The sequence below is a fragment of the Lissotriton helveticus genome, chromosome 1_2 (assembly GCF_964261635.1).
Source record: "Lissotriton helveticus chromosome 1_2, aLisHel1.1, whole genome shotgun sequence".
NCBI classification, from domain to species: Eukaryota; Metazoa; Chordata; class Amphibia; order Caudata; family Salamandridae; genus Lissotriton; species Lissotriton helveticus.
Window position 1 is genome coordinate 147,232,489 of NC_136058.1, and position 14,215 is coordinate 147,246,703.

The following is a 14,215-nucleotide window of genomic DNA, read 5'->3' on the forward strand; positions in this document are numbered from 1 at the left end:
GTTTTGCATGAGGGCGTTTCGTCTTGAGAAGTGCAATGGGCAAAAAACTGTGAACTGGAATGCAGACCCTAGTCTACTAGTGACCGAGATTAGTTCAAGCATTCCATACATCCCCTTTCCAGGTCGAAGCCTAGCAGTCAGTGGAACTGTCTGAATTGTTAAAGACGTTTTGGGGGCATTCGGAAAGCTTACTTAGGAATGCGTTCCTCCCTTTTGTTACCATTATCTTTGTAAGTCACATTTGCTTGCGTTCTGTTGGCTGACTTCATTTGTTTTAGGCTATCTAGTTTAGTCCATCCTGTGGAGCATTGACTGGTTAATGTATTCTTCCACAGTGTTTCATTCCTGTAAACAGGGCTTTTCATTTTGTCTTTTATCTTGTCACATTTGCTGTGTATTCAAATACCAAGGCCAAATCACAGGCTCTGTCTGCCGAGGGGAGCTTAGTGTTTTCTTTCTCTGACTTCAAAGTGAGGCTTTATCTAACAGTCTGGGGGTGTGAATGGGGGTTTGCTTTTTTTAACTTCTTATTCTTTTTTTAGAATTTTCTCATCTTTTTCAATTGCTGTCCCTGCCTCTGTCACAGCTTCTGGGTTTTGCTAGCAGCGTGACATCTTTGGGCACCGGGCGCTCTGAAAAAATATTGTATTTACTTACAGCTTTTTCTAGCACGCAACACCATTTTAATATCTGAAAATGAACTGTGAAGAATATATTGGTATTAGGAAAGCACAAATTAAACTTTTTTTGTTGTAATTCTGGTTGCTGGAAACAAATAATTGAAAACGATCAGAATAAATCAATGCACTAGGTGATGCCATTTCCACACATTACCATGTGTGTGCTGTATAGTTTTATCAGTAAAACTGTATGCCTGTGCAAATGTAATGGTCATTTCAATTGAAAACGTGTCGTCTGTAATGGCTGTACAGTACACCGCTCCTTTCTACGACACTCTACTCTGACACTCTACACTACTTTATGACACTGTACTCTGTGCTACTACTCCACGCCGCTTTACTCCACTCCGCGCCATACCACTCCACTTTATGCCACTCCACTTTACGCCACTCCACTTTACGCCACATTTCTCTACTCCACTTTATGATGCTCTTCTTGGCGACTCTCCACTGTATCCCACTTCACGATACTCTGACACACTACTCCACTCTACATTGCTCCACTCTACTACACTGTACTCTATACCACTCCACTTTACTCCACTCTACTTTAGAACACTTGACTCTAGGCCACTCTGCTCCTCTCTACAACACTCCACGGCACTGTACTACACTCTATGCCACTCCACTCAACTATGCTGCATGCCACTTTATTTCACTCTACAGCACTCCAGGCTACACCACTCCGACTCTTTACTCCGCTCTAAGCCCCTTCACTCCCCTCCACTCTACAACACTTTACCCCCCTTCACTCTGACACTCCACTCTGCGCCATCCTACAACACTCCATGACACTCTGCGTCACTCCACTCAATGCCACTCTGCTCTATGAGCCAGCACTACGCCACTCTACAATACTCTACTCTAAGAACCTCGACTCTATGACACTCTGACACTTGACTCCACTCTGACCCCTCTCCACTCTGACCCCTCTCCACTCTGACCCCTCTCCACTCTGACCCCTCTCCACTCTGACCCCTCTCCACTCTGACCCCTCTCCACTCTGACCCCTCTCCACTCTGACCCCTCTCCACTCTGACCCCTCTCCACTCTGACCCCTCTCCACTCTGACCCCTCTCCACTCTGACCCCTCTCCACTCTGACCCCTCTCCACTCTGACCCCTCTCCACTCTGACCCCTCTCCACTCTGACCCCTCTCCACTCTGACCCCTCTCCACTCTGACCCCTCTGACCCTCTCCACTCTGACCCCTCTCCACTCTGACCCCTCTCCACTCTGACCCCTCTCCACTCTGACCCCTCTCCACTCTGACCCCTCTCCACTCTGACCCCTCTCCACTCTGACCCCTCTCCACTCTGACCCCTCTCCACTCTGACCCCTCTCCACTCTGACCCCTCTCCACTCTGACCCCTCTCCACTCTGACCCCTCTCCACTCTGACCCCTCTCCACTCTGACCCCTCTCCACTCTGACCCCTCTCCACTCTGACCCCTCTCCACTCTGACCCCTCTCCACTCTGACCCCTCTCCACTCTGACCCCTCTCCACTCTGACCCCTCTCCACTCTGACCCCTCTCCACTCTGACCCCTCTCCACTCTGACCCCTCTCCACTCTGACCCCTCTCCACTCTGACCCCTCTCCACTCTGACCCCTCTCCACTCTGACCCCTCTCCACTCTGACCCCTCTCCACTCTGACCCCTCTCCACTCTGACCCCTCTCCACTCTGACCCCTCTCCACTCTGACCCCTCTCCACTCTGACCCCTCTCCACTCTGACCCCTCTCCACTCTGACCCCTCTCCACTCTGACCCCTCTCCACTCTGACCCCTCTCCACTCTGACCCCTCTCCACTCTGACCCCTCTCCACTCTGACCCCTCTCCACTCTGACCCCTCTCCACTCTGACCCCTCTCCACTCTGACCCCTCTCCACTCTACGCTTTTTCACTCTACGCTTTTTCACTCTACGCTTTTTCACTCTACGCTTTTTCACTCTACGCTTTTTCACTCTACGCTTTTTCACTCTACGCTTTTTCACTCTACGCTTTTTCACTCTACGCTTTTTCACTCTACGCATTTCCACTCTACGCATTTCCACTCTACGCATTTCCACTCCACGCCTCTCCACTCCATGCCACTTCATGCCACGCCACTCCACGTCACTCTACTCCACTTTACAACTCTCTTTTCCACTCTACGCAACACTCTGTATGCCACTCGATGCCACTTTATGCCACCCCACTTTACTCCACTCCTCGTCACTCTATGGCACCCCAGTCTATGACTCTCTATGCCACTCCACTCTACTTCACGACACTCCTCTCCACTGCATGACACTCCTCTCCACTCTACTCTACTCCACAACCCTCTACGCCACTCCAGACTAAGCCACTCTTCTCTACTTTATGCCACTCCACTCGGCGACACACCACACCACTCTTCTCTAGGCCGCTAACTTTTACAGCAGCCACCCTGGTGTATAATATGGCAAAAACACACTGGCAATATAATAGCTCTTAATAGGCAAGAGCTTTTGGCTTTGCCAGTGTTCGTTGCATACATGCCAAAACACCTGATTCAGACCGGAAACGCCGGATATTTTAGGACAAAAATGGCTTTATTTTAGTTGTCTCCTGCCTAATATTGCCTGTGTATCAATGTATGTCAATGGTGAAAATACATTCCCCCAACTGTTTTTCAAAATTTTCCACTTTAAAAAGTTCTGCATATTTGTTTTTATATCTCCTAAAATTTTGAATCCAGTAAATATAAAGTGAATCAAAGTATTCAAATTTGAGTCCGTTTGGGCTGACATTGTGACCATGACAGATTCAGTCCCGATAGAGCTCTTGACTTGCTCTCAGGTAGTTAGCTTTCTCTGGATGTTCCTCAGTCCTTGGAATATGCTGGGCATCCCTCCTCCTGGACAGTCCGTGCTCCTGCAGGGCAAGTCAGACTCCTTCCCTCTATCAGCAGGCAGAACAGCTTCTAGGTTCTTCAGGTATATCCTCGGCTCTTCAAGTTGAAAGTGCAGATTTCAGGTGATGCCCCCTCCTCTCTAGAAGACTGGCTATCAGGCAGACACCCACACTGGTCACATAGCAGTCCTTTAAGGACTCTAGGGAGCACTCCCTTCCCTGGTCATTATAGGAAATAGATTCTGCCTATTTAGTCCCATGGGATTTTTCACATTTGACCACCAGGCCTTTTGACTTTTACTGTAAGTCTCATTATCTGAGTCTCGCTCACTGTAAATTCACAGTAATTGGACTGACCACCAGCGCCCCCTTCTTTTAAGGTAAGGCAGTTGCAGGGCAGCTATGGTAAGAGGCTGTGGTGTGTGCACTTGCGTATGCGGGCTTTTAAGACTGTCATCTAGCGCAGCTTGGTATCTGACCACAAGTATCCTGTAGCAGAAGAAACTCTTCAACGATTGATACTTACCTGGGGCAGGCCTTATAATGTGAGTGGGTATTCATAGTGTTGTTCTGCAGTGTTTACTGGATGTCTTTGGTGCTTATACTGTGTACACATTTTAGTTGAACTCTGCCCTAAAGTCCGGTTTTGCAGTACATTGGCATACAAGGTTCAGTGTGATACCAACCTGGGATTCAACATGTGCCCAGAGTGTGAATTTAAAGCTGCTAACACCCCACATAAACTTAATACGGCACTTTAATATTTCTCATATTTCCCTGGCTTAGCTCAAAATTAGATTTCAGCCCTTTGTCCCCCCTCCCCTTCCCCCCGGGACCCTCCACTAGGTCAAATTAATTGCTCTGCTCCCTAGCAGATTGATCAAAGGCCACCCACCACAATAGAACAATTAACAGTGCTTGACCCAATGCATGGCAAATGAAGGGATGGGGTGGAAATCTGCATCGGGTAATTAGCCAGTCACACTGCACCTGGGCTGAGACAACCCAGGCTCACTGGATCAAAGTATGAGGGTCAGACATCCTGGAGCTAACACCGGAGATGCTCGCCCTTGAAGGTTTGGTGGGAAGAGATCAGGAAGCTGTGTCAGCTCGAGGTGGAGCTGAGGCTTTCAGGGGAGCGCTTTCCACAGACAACTTGAAGTTGCCATATTGGTCTGTCACAGAATGCTGTGCAGGACGGTGGGACAGGGGTGAAATGATGATGTGACCTCCTAGTATTGATCAAGGGTGTCTGGCCTGTAGAACCTTACTCCCTCACTTAAAAGTCCATGCACAAGGAAGAGATAGACGACTTTGGACCTGGGAGCAATGATGATGAAAGGATGCCCAGTTAGAAGGTGAAATCACCCGATGTCATGCAAGGAGGGATAAGGACTTTGACTCTATGACCCTCGGGATCAAAATGGGTCTCTCCAAGGTTACTGGTGCTGGCCTCCGTATGCTTCCTGAGGAACAGTTGGGTGAATGGACCTGGATGGTTCGGTTCCCCTTGGGCTTCTGTTGACTGGTGCTGGACTCTGCTGACCCACCAGTGCCCTTCAAGACTCCAGGAGGTTGTGAGGCCAGGGAAGAGTGGCAGGTAGGGTCCTTTGCTGGTTGGTTGTGGAAGGACTGCACCAGGAGCCAGGCAGTGGGCATGTTTGGTGCAGGGAGCAAGAAAATCCAGCTCTCCACAAAAAGTGTATCTTTAGAAGCCAGGGGCCCTGAAGCAGGTGCTCCTGATGGCTACAGCTCGCCACCAGGAGCAAGACAGCATCTTACTTGAGTAAAATGGACCTATGGAGCCTGAGATTCCATACAGTCCCCCCATGGGGACCAAGTAGAGAAACATGTGGCACTTCGACTTCATTCAAATGAATACCTCTGTGAAAGACCAATTCCTTGGAGTCACCAAAACACATTCTATTTGTTTGAAATGGGAAGGGCATGCATAGGTCCTACTCCCCAAAGGCTATTTTTGCCCCTGGTCCCCTCAGTCTCTGGCCCCTGTGCAACAGGAACCTGTCCTGGGGGATCTCCTCTCCCTGGGAGAGCACTGGGAAGTGACACAGTGCTGCAAATCATAGCCCTGCTTCCTCCTGCTTCCTTCCCTGTGTCTGGGGTGAATGGGGGAGGTGCAGTCCAGCAACAGCCTGCACACGAGGGAGCAGGCGGGAGAATCTGCATACTGGCACATGTTCTGACAAGGGATAGTGCTGGGCTACCCGCACTGCCATGGCCCCTGGAAAACAAAGGTGCAGCTGGGACAACCAAAAACAAAGAAAGGGGTGTGGCGTAAGAGCAGCAGCAATTAGCTTTTGCTGCTCCTTAATTATTCATGGATTCAGACAAGACCTGCCCCACAAAGGGGTTACTTGACATCTCCTTTTTCTGCTGTGGTCCCCAAAATGAGCAGGGGCACCACCAATGTTTTGAAAATGTGCTGTTGGAGCCCGCAGCAGTCCCCCAGAATTTGTTTTATAAATATCACACCCACTCTCCCTGGCAATTTAATTCCTGCGCCCAGAAGAGGGTTAACTACATTGTAGGCACCGTTTATACTCAGTCGTCCGGCTAAAAGTGCTCTCTCTACTAAGCAAAAGACTGTAAGAAATCTTTCTTTAGAATGGTCTGTTCGATGTATAGAAAACTCTGATAACTTTCCAGGTCTGCCTCGTGTTAAAAAAAAAAAAAGCGAGTCCCATCCAAAAATATACCTATGCTAAGGTAGTTGGTAAGTACCAGGTTCACTAACATAAGTCATTACTTAACATGGTTCATTCTCTCATTCATTCTGAAGTTTCTGTTGGCATGGTATTCAGTGCCCAAAGTGGAAAGTGGTTGTACTTTCCAACAATGTGCCTCAAATCATGCTTCTGTGTAAGCCAACATTATGCTGTAATACGGGGGCACTTGTCATCTTACAATGACAGTGTTGTGTGGGTTGGGGATCTAGGCCAGGATTACAGACTCCTGGGTCTTTCCCTAGCACTAGCATCAGGAATGCCTAGGGCAGGTTTACGGAAATAAAACTCTTGCCTGAGACGACTACCATGAAGGATTTTCTTGGGAGAAACTGTCCTAAACTCTTTCCAGGCGTCATGCTGTCTCCCTCTGTCTGTCTCGCTCTGCTCATTCATGGTCCACTCCCAACTCAACGAAAATCATCCTTAATGAACTCAATTACAGCCTTCGAATTAGCTCACCAATTAATTTATCTGTGGCCATTTTGAGTAGTAATCAACCATGACTAATACAAAATATGATTGATGAGCTATCAAGTTAAAATGACCTATCGGGATAATACCAATTTTTCTCTAGATATCTAATGGAAACTCCATGGGCATCAAAGGAGGGGTATATAGTTTTAATTGCTTATCATTACTTGAACAGAGTACTCAGTTGCTGAACATTTCACCAAGCTCTGTCTTGTTGTGGCCACTAAAACATTAACCGATCCCTCCTCTTGGTCAGGGCTGACCCCCAAATGTCCCTCATACACACTTCCCTGTAATCTAGACCACAGTCTAGCAGCTGGATTTTCTTTTCCTGTCCTTAAAACCAAACCTTCCACTACAGATAGTACATCAGCTATTTTTGCAAAAAGTTGATGACCCAAATCGAGGCTTTTCTCCATATGCCACCACCCCTTCACAAATTTGCTACCTGTTCAAATAGAGTATCTTCAGATGTAGCACTCTTTCAGTCCGCCTCTGAGAAAGCGGACACATTCCTGATGTCAACAGCAGCTACAAGAAAATTCTCAAGCTCATAATCCCTAATCCCCATTAACAAAATCATCTTCCTGTTTATCATTGGTGGGAAATCTAGATTGGTAGCCCACCGTAGCACTTCTGCCTCCAAGTATATGTACTATATTGAACTAGTACTGAAGCAGTTTTGTGGAAAGCCTGGCACGCCCTAGAGTACTGCTTTTCATGTTCTTACCATTGCGAATAAAAGTTAAAGGCATACGATCTGTTTAAAAACTAAAACATTTTCACAAAGATAACTACAAAACCGTTCTGTCGCCCACCAGCAGGCTAAGAGTTTCTTCTCAATGACAGAAAAGTGAAGTTCAGTATCTTTTAAGGATACTGGGTGCAAAGCCAATTGTGAATTCTTAATTTCCTTTCTTTAGGGTCAAGGCGGTTACCAACCTGTAAATACTAGCATCTGCTCTTAGACAGCATTTCAACTAGGGATTAAATGGTCTCAGTGCTTTTGCACCCACCTATCGTGACTTTTCTACACAAAAGCTACCTGGCAGCTCTCATCCCATGAAAAAGGCACAATCTTTTTTAACATACGAGTGTTATGCCTAATATTCTATGCCTATTCAGGAATAGAATGCAAATAAAGTTCTCTAAAGCCTAAAAAGACTTCACTTTTATCAGTCGGCAGAGATGCGTTAAGATTTGCTGTGGCCAATCAAGGGATTGGCTAAATACCCTCATTCGAGATTACATGGCTTAAAAATTCTACAATATCCTTCAAGAATTCACATTTCTCTAGTTTCAAAACCACCCCTTGCCCTTGAAGGATTGTTATTAGCCTGTTCAAAATGCGGTCATGTGCATCACTCTCAGAAGCGAAAATTAACACAACATCCTGATCAGACATTTGCAATGCAATAGGTCTCGCAGCATTTAAGTTTGAGTTATTGGCATTGTATATGACAATGGGTTTGGATGAATTTTTTTGCAAACTCTGTATTGGCTGGTGGTATTTGTGCCCGGTGAAAGCGTGCACTTACGGCTGGTGGTGTGTGCCTGGTGAAAGCGTGCACTGGCGGCTGGTGGGGTTTGTGCCCGGTGAAAGCGTGCACTGACGGCTGGTGGTGTTTGTGCCTGGTGAAAGCGTGCACTGATGGCTTATGGTGTCTGTGCCTGTTGAAAGTGTGCACTGACGGCCGTTGGTGTGTATGCCTGATGAAAGCGTGTACTGATGGCTAGTGGTGTGTGTGTGCCTGTTGAAAGTGTGCACTGATGGCTGGTGGTGTGTGTGTGCATGGTGGAAAAGCATGCACTGACATGTTTAAAAGTAAAGTGCGCCATACTGCAATTGCTACAATAGTTAATTGTGGATGCGTTAACAATTGATGCGTGCACTGATGGCTGGTGGTGTGTGTGCCTGTAGAAAATGTGCACTGATGGTTGGTGGTGTGTGTGCCTGGTGGAAGTGTGCACTGCCGGCTGGTGACGTGTGTGCCTGGCGGAAGCGTGTACTGACTGGTGGTGTGTGTGCGCCTGGTGAAAGCGTGCACTGACGGCTGATGGGGTGTGCCTGGTGAAAGTGTGCACTGACGGTTGGTGGTGTGTGTGTGTGGTGGAAGCGTGCACTGATCGCTGGTGGTGTTTGTGCCCCGCGAAAGTGTGCACTGAAGGCTGATGGTGTGTGTGTCTGGAAGCGTGCACTGAAGGCTGTTGGTGTGTTTGCCTGGTGGAAAAGTGTGCACTGACATTTGTTGGTAGGCGGATAAGTAGACACAAACGATAGCCAATTGAGTCTCGAGGTAGCAGGGATAGTAGGGACCCTCCCTGCCGCCTGCACTAGCTAAAGAAGAGGTGGAGCGCAGTCCATCGACGTAAGAAGGATCAAGTGATCAATTAGCCCCTACAGCATTGCTCGCTGAGACCTAAAAACGACCACTTTCAAAGTACATCTCAGTACAGTGCTATAAAGTGCCCTATTAACAGCAAAACTTACACAAGTTAAAGAAATACTTGCTTTTTTCTCCAATTTCCCTGTATTGAACTCTTCTGCTTGTCTTTACCATCATATCTCTGTATTCTTTTGATTGCAGCGTCCTTCTACCGCGATCCCATCTTTCACATCGACTGTTCAATCTCTGGTCAACGGACCACTGTTCTTTCTGCCTGTCTGTCCTCAAGTGCACCGACTTTTTCGTATCTGTCTCTCTGCCTTCCATCTTTCCAACCTACCAATGTCTATGGGCCGTATGCCTGCCTACCCTCCTACCGACCTACAGATTTCTTGGGGTCGTGCCCTTTCACATCCGTGAGGGCAATTGTTACTTTCCTGCTCTTCCTGACTTGAACCTCTCAGCACATATTGCCCGTTGCCCTTTCACCACCTCTCTCGTGCCGTACACTGGCATTTACCGTATTCATCATCTTAGTTCTTCACCAGCGGCCACCCACCCTCGTTCACAGCGTGTCAAGGATGCTATCCATTGCAGGCAAGGAACATCGCGCCATCTGTTGAACACCGTCCCATCTGGTGAACACCGTCCCATCTGTTGAAGTAGCGCTATTCAACCATAATCGCATACAGAGGCACCCTTATGCCCCAGGGCTCCCTTACCAACGCACCTGCTGCTTTATTGATTTTGCCGACCTTGCCCTCCCTGCGGTGCCTTTTCTTTCGCCCTTCAGGCCTTGGGTCTCACTCTTTTACGCCTTCATTGCCCCATCGCCCGCCACTCTTTCCTTAAAACCTTACCTGTTGTCCATCCATCCAATCTTATATTATATCCTCTCTTCTTGCGTACTTTCACAAACTGCCACTGACGTGTCTCTCATCCCATAATCCCGGTTTCTTGCGCCTCTGGGGCCTCACTCTCACCCCTCGCCTTCGGCTCCCCCCCCTTGCCCTTTCGCACCGCCTCCTGCCCCTCGAGCTCTGTTTGTCTCCCCTTCCTCTCCAGCCTCGGGCACACACCACCACTGCCCTGCTCTCTCCCTGGCTCCCGCTCTCCCATCTCCCTGGTGATGCTGATGTCATGGTCGCACCTGCACGAGCACTTTTAACGTGCAGCTCACCTGTGTCTAATTGTTGTGTTTGAGCTCTTTGCGCAGGCAGCAGCCTCCCCAGGGAAGGCCGCTCAGACTGACGTGTCCCACGCGGATGCTGCACAATGACGTGGGGGCACGCGGGCGGGCAAGGGACAGGCTGAGGCCCACTGGCCTACAGGGAAATTAGCACATTTTGATGCCAACCAGTGTATTTTCAATGACTAGCGTGGGAGGGCTGGGAGTCACCTGCTGGGCCAAATCAAGAGATGTCACCCAAGACCGTTGTCTCTGAATGAACGGCGGGACACCCACAGAATCAGTTGATATCGTATTCTTTACAGCCTGCTCTCCCACAGCAAAGTAGTGCATAGGATTGTCACGATCAGGGAGTTCCTATAGAGTTGTAGTAGTCTGATTTCCAACTCATTGGGGCAAGGACTTGCTCCAATGCACCAACCAAAAAAATTAAAATAAACCAGCTGACCAGGGGGAAGGGAGGGCCCTCGGGGGCAAGGAATGCCCCCTAGGAATGAGAGATCCGACTTCGGGAGCAGCCCAGGGCCAGTGAAGGGAAACTGAAAGTGCGCGGCACAATAGCTGCTCGTGCACACAAGCTTATGCACTGAGCATCCGTGCTGCCACCTTGCCTGGGACATGGGCGGGGATGGAGTGCGCGGCAGTCCGGGGCAGTCCGGGTCTCCCGTAAGCCGAGGGAGCCCCGCGTGGAGCGCACCCCGCAGAGGAGACTGAGGAAGTCCGGAGTGGCGGTGAGTGGGGCTTAGTTGGATGGGGGAGGGAATGGTCTCGGAGTGCCTGGAGAAGCAGTGGTGACGCGGGGCTCCCATGCCCGAGGGAGAGCCCCGCGGAGGCTGCAGATGTCCAGAGTGGCGGTAAGTGGGCCTTAGTTGTAGGGGGGCGGCGGGGTCGTGGTGCGCGTGCATGTGTGTGTGTGTGTGTGTGTGTGTGTGTGGTGTGTGCGCGCGTGCACGCGTGTGCGCGCGCGTATGTGTGCGACGGCGGGGGGTGTCTTTGTATGTGTGCCTGCGTGTATGTGCGCTTGTGTGTGTGTCTCTGTGTGTGCGCATTCGTGCAGGGGGAGGTGTGGCTGTGTGTGTGTTGGAGCTTCCCAGGAGACAGGAGATGGCCACAGCGTGCGTGTTCGCGTGCGCGCGGCCCGCTCCGATCCGACTTTTGGATGCGCGTGGCCATCTCTTGTCTCCTGGAAGCTGAGTCGCTGACAATAGGTCTCTGGCAACACCACAAGACCTAAAAATGGCTATACCTTTGATTTACCTAAACATATAAAAAATTATACCCTGGAAAAGTTGACTCGTCCTGAAGCTGCTGATCTTCCAAAAGCCTGGGAGGACTGCAAGCCCTTCACCAAAGACCCAGGAACTCCTGTGGAGTAGCAGAGCTGCTTCCCTGCACCTGCAGGCACCCCAAGAGACTTGTGAGGACTATTGAGCTCCAAAACCAAACACTGGAGAGCACCACTGCACCTGAGCTGCCTAGATTGAGTCGAAGTGGGCCAATGGCGCCAGCGTTGGTGCCAGCGTTGTCCCCAGCCCCACCAGAGAAGAAGCCCACCTCTGGTTTGCTATCTGTGGACTCCCAACGCTGCCTGCAGCCTCTTTGTGCAGGCCCCCTCCAACCGCAAATGTCTCCTGACACCTTAGAACACCTCTTCACCCGGCCGCCCCGGCCCATGGGAGAAAAGGACCAAAGGTGTCCCCATGTCACCCGAGCATCATGAGACCTGAGCACTCTTGTTGGTTCAGCCCACTGGCCTCCCAGTCCCTACCTGCAGCGACTTTGTGACTGGACCGATCCCCATCAACTTACTAAGGGCAACCAACGCTGTATAGCACCCCTGCACCTAGCTTCCTAGTGCCGCCCAAGGTGACCTATTGGTGCTGTCTTGGACCTTACCATGTACTCTCCTAAGTCCTTAAGATTGGTCCTATACGTCTCTGTGAAGTACTTGTATGCAGTATGTCTTCCTCCATAGGATATTATTACTGCTTCAGAAATTGCACTAAGTGTCGCTTTTCGAAACCTATGACATTTTTTTATCTCTAAATGTACTTCCATGATCTTGCTGCCAAATTTTATATAAAGATGATAACAGGCGCTAGGGGGCGCACAGCGGAATGGCTGCCTAGCTGTGCAGCTCTGCCGGGCGGATCGTAATATCGCTGTAAAAACACGCAAAAACGGATCACAGCGGGACAACGAACATACTAGCGTGGATGGGAGCGTGCTGAGCACAGACGGGAGGGTAGAAGAAGAATCCTGAGGTACAGGTGTCCACGTAACCGCTGAAAGATACGAACGCCCGCGCAGACCAACATGGCGGCCGGTACTCTGTCCGACTTGAAGAACTGCGGCGGACTCCGACAGCGCTGAAACCGGAGGCTGGCTAAGGTACCCCCGGGGCTGCAGGATTATGGTTCGGGTCGGGGATTTGAGCGGACGGTAATCACGGCAGCAGAGAGTGCTATGGAATGGACGAATGATTATATGTGGCATGGACTCCCACTGTCAAAATGGCCGCTATGCAGGTATGAAATCGGGCCGATAGCAAGCAGCCCCTCCGGGTAGCGTTCAGAACACCGCGCACCCTGCGTGCCTCTGGGGACAACTAAAGCACAATCAGTGCATGGCATGGTGACATTTCCCCCCCATTATTACACGGATCGATCTCCGTCTGCTGCGACAATGAGGGAAACAAAATGGCGGCTCCCATGTACGGCCCAGTACGGAGCCCTCTATACCGCAATCTTGAGCATAAGAGTGTAATTGGGCATGAGCGACACCTTAGCGCTTGCCAGCCAGACATCCAACAAGAGCCCTGCGAGGTGAGGTGGCGAATGTGTGCTCAGCTAAGAGTGGCGCCTCTGACCTGTGCGATCCGACATATGAACGTGGGCCGCTGTAAAGGCGTGAAAAAAAAAAACAGGGACTATAAACACCCGCAACAGCGACCAAGGCCGAGGGAGAGTGCAGGCTAACTCCCTGGCATAATGAAGTGCTGAGTTACTATATGATTCAAAAAGTGGGGGTGGTGATGGACAGAGTATCTGAGTTAAACAGAACACTCGTACCCAGTCAAAAGATCAGGGCTTGATCCATCACCCCTTTATGAATCGTTTTGGCCACTATAGGAGTGGCAGGGTATGCTCAGACGTGAGTCCCTTGCTCACTGCACCATCAGGATTCAAGCAAGCTGGGCTGAAGACGGCTGCAATGCCAGAAACCGGTCCCCAGAAGCTTGTTTCCTTTCCAGTAAAGAATTGGCTTGGTAGTTTGGTCTGCCCTGTTCCCATGATGCACTGGGCCAGGGTCAGACTAATTTGCATATAGCCAGGTTCTGAGCTGGGATGGTGCAGTGAGCTAAAAAACGGTGATGGATCAAGCCCTGATCTTTTGACTGGGTATGAGTGTTCTGTTTAATTTAGATGCTCTGTCCGTCACCACCCCCCTTTATGAATCGAGTTACTATATGGACACACCATTGTTGCTAATACTCCCTGGCTAACGAGGACGCTGGTGGCGTGTAACGGAGCTATCAAGTGTGAGCAGCCTGTCATTTCCTCGTTGGGCATTGAATCGTCTGGCAGGGTTACATAAGAAGTACAATACGAAAGCCCTAGGACTGCACCGCTGATCCCGGGAATAGTTACGCGGAAGTCCAGACCTACAACTATAAACCGGACCTGCTCCGATTTCTCAACGAGGCAAGACACTGCACGAAAGTCCTACACCAGATCTGTGACGGAATTTATTTATCACAGGACCGCTCTGATGCCATTAATCACCAGGTAAAGCCCGCAGGTCGACAGGCGAGGAGCCCAGAATCTGAGGGCGACTTACAGGACATTGATAGTGGAGAAAAATAT

The 14,215-nt window shown here is 49.8% G+C and overlaps 1 protein-coding gene across 1 annotated transcript in view; it reads left to right on the forward strand.

Moving 5' to 3' along the window:
- Positions 1 to 14,215, forward strand: part of TTC4 (tetratricopeptide repeat domain 4) — a 160,306-nt gene that overhangs the window by 363 nt on the left and 145,728 nt on the right. The window lies entirely within an intron of this gene.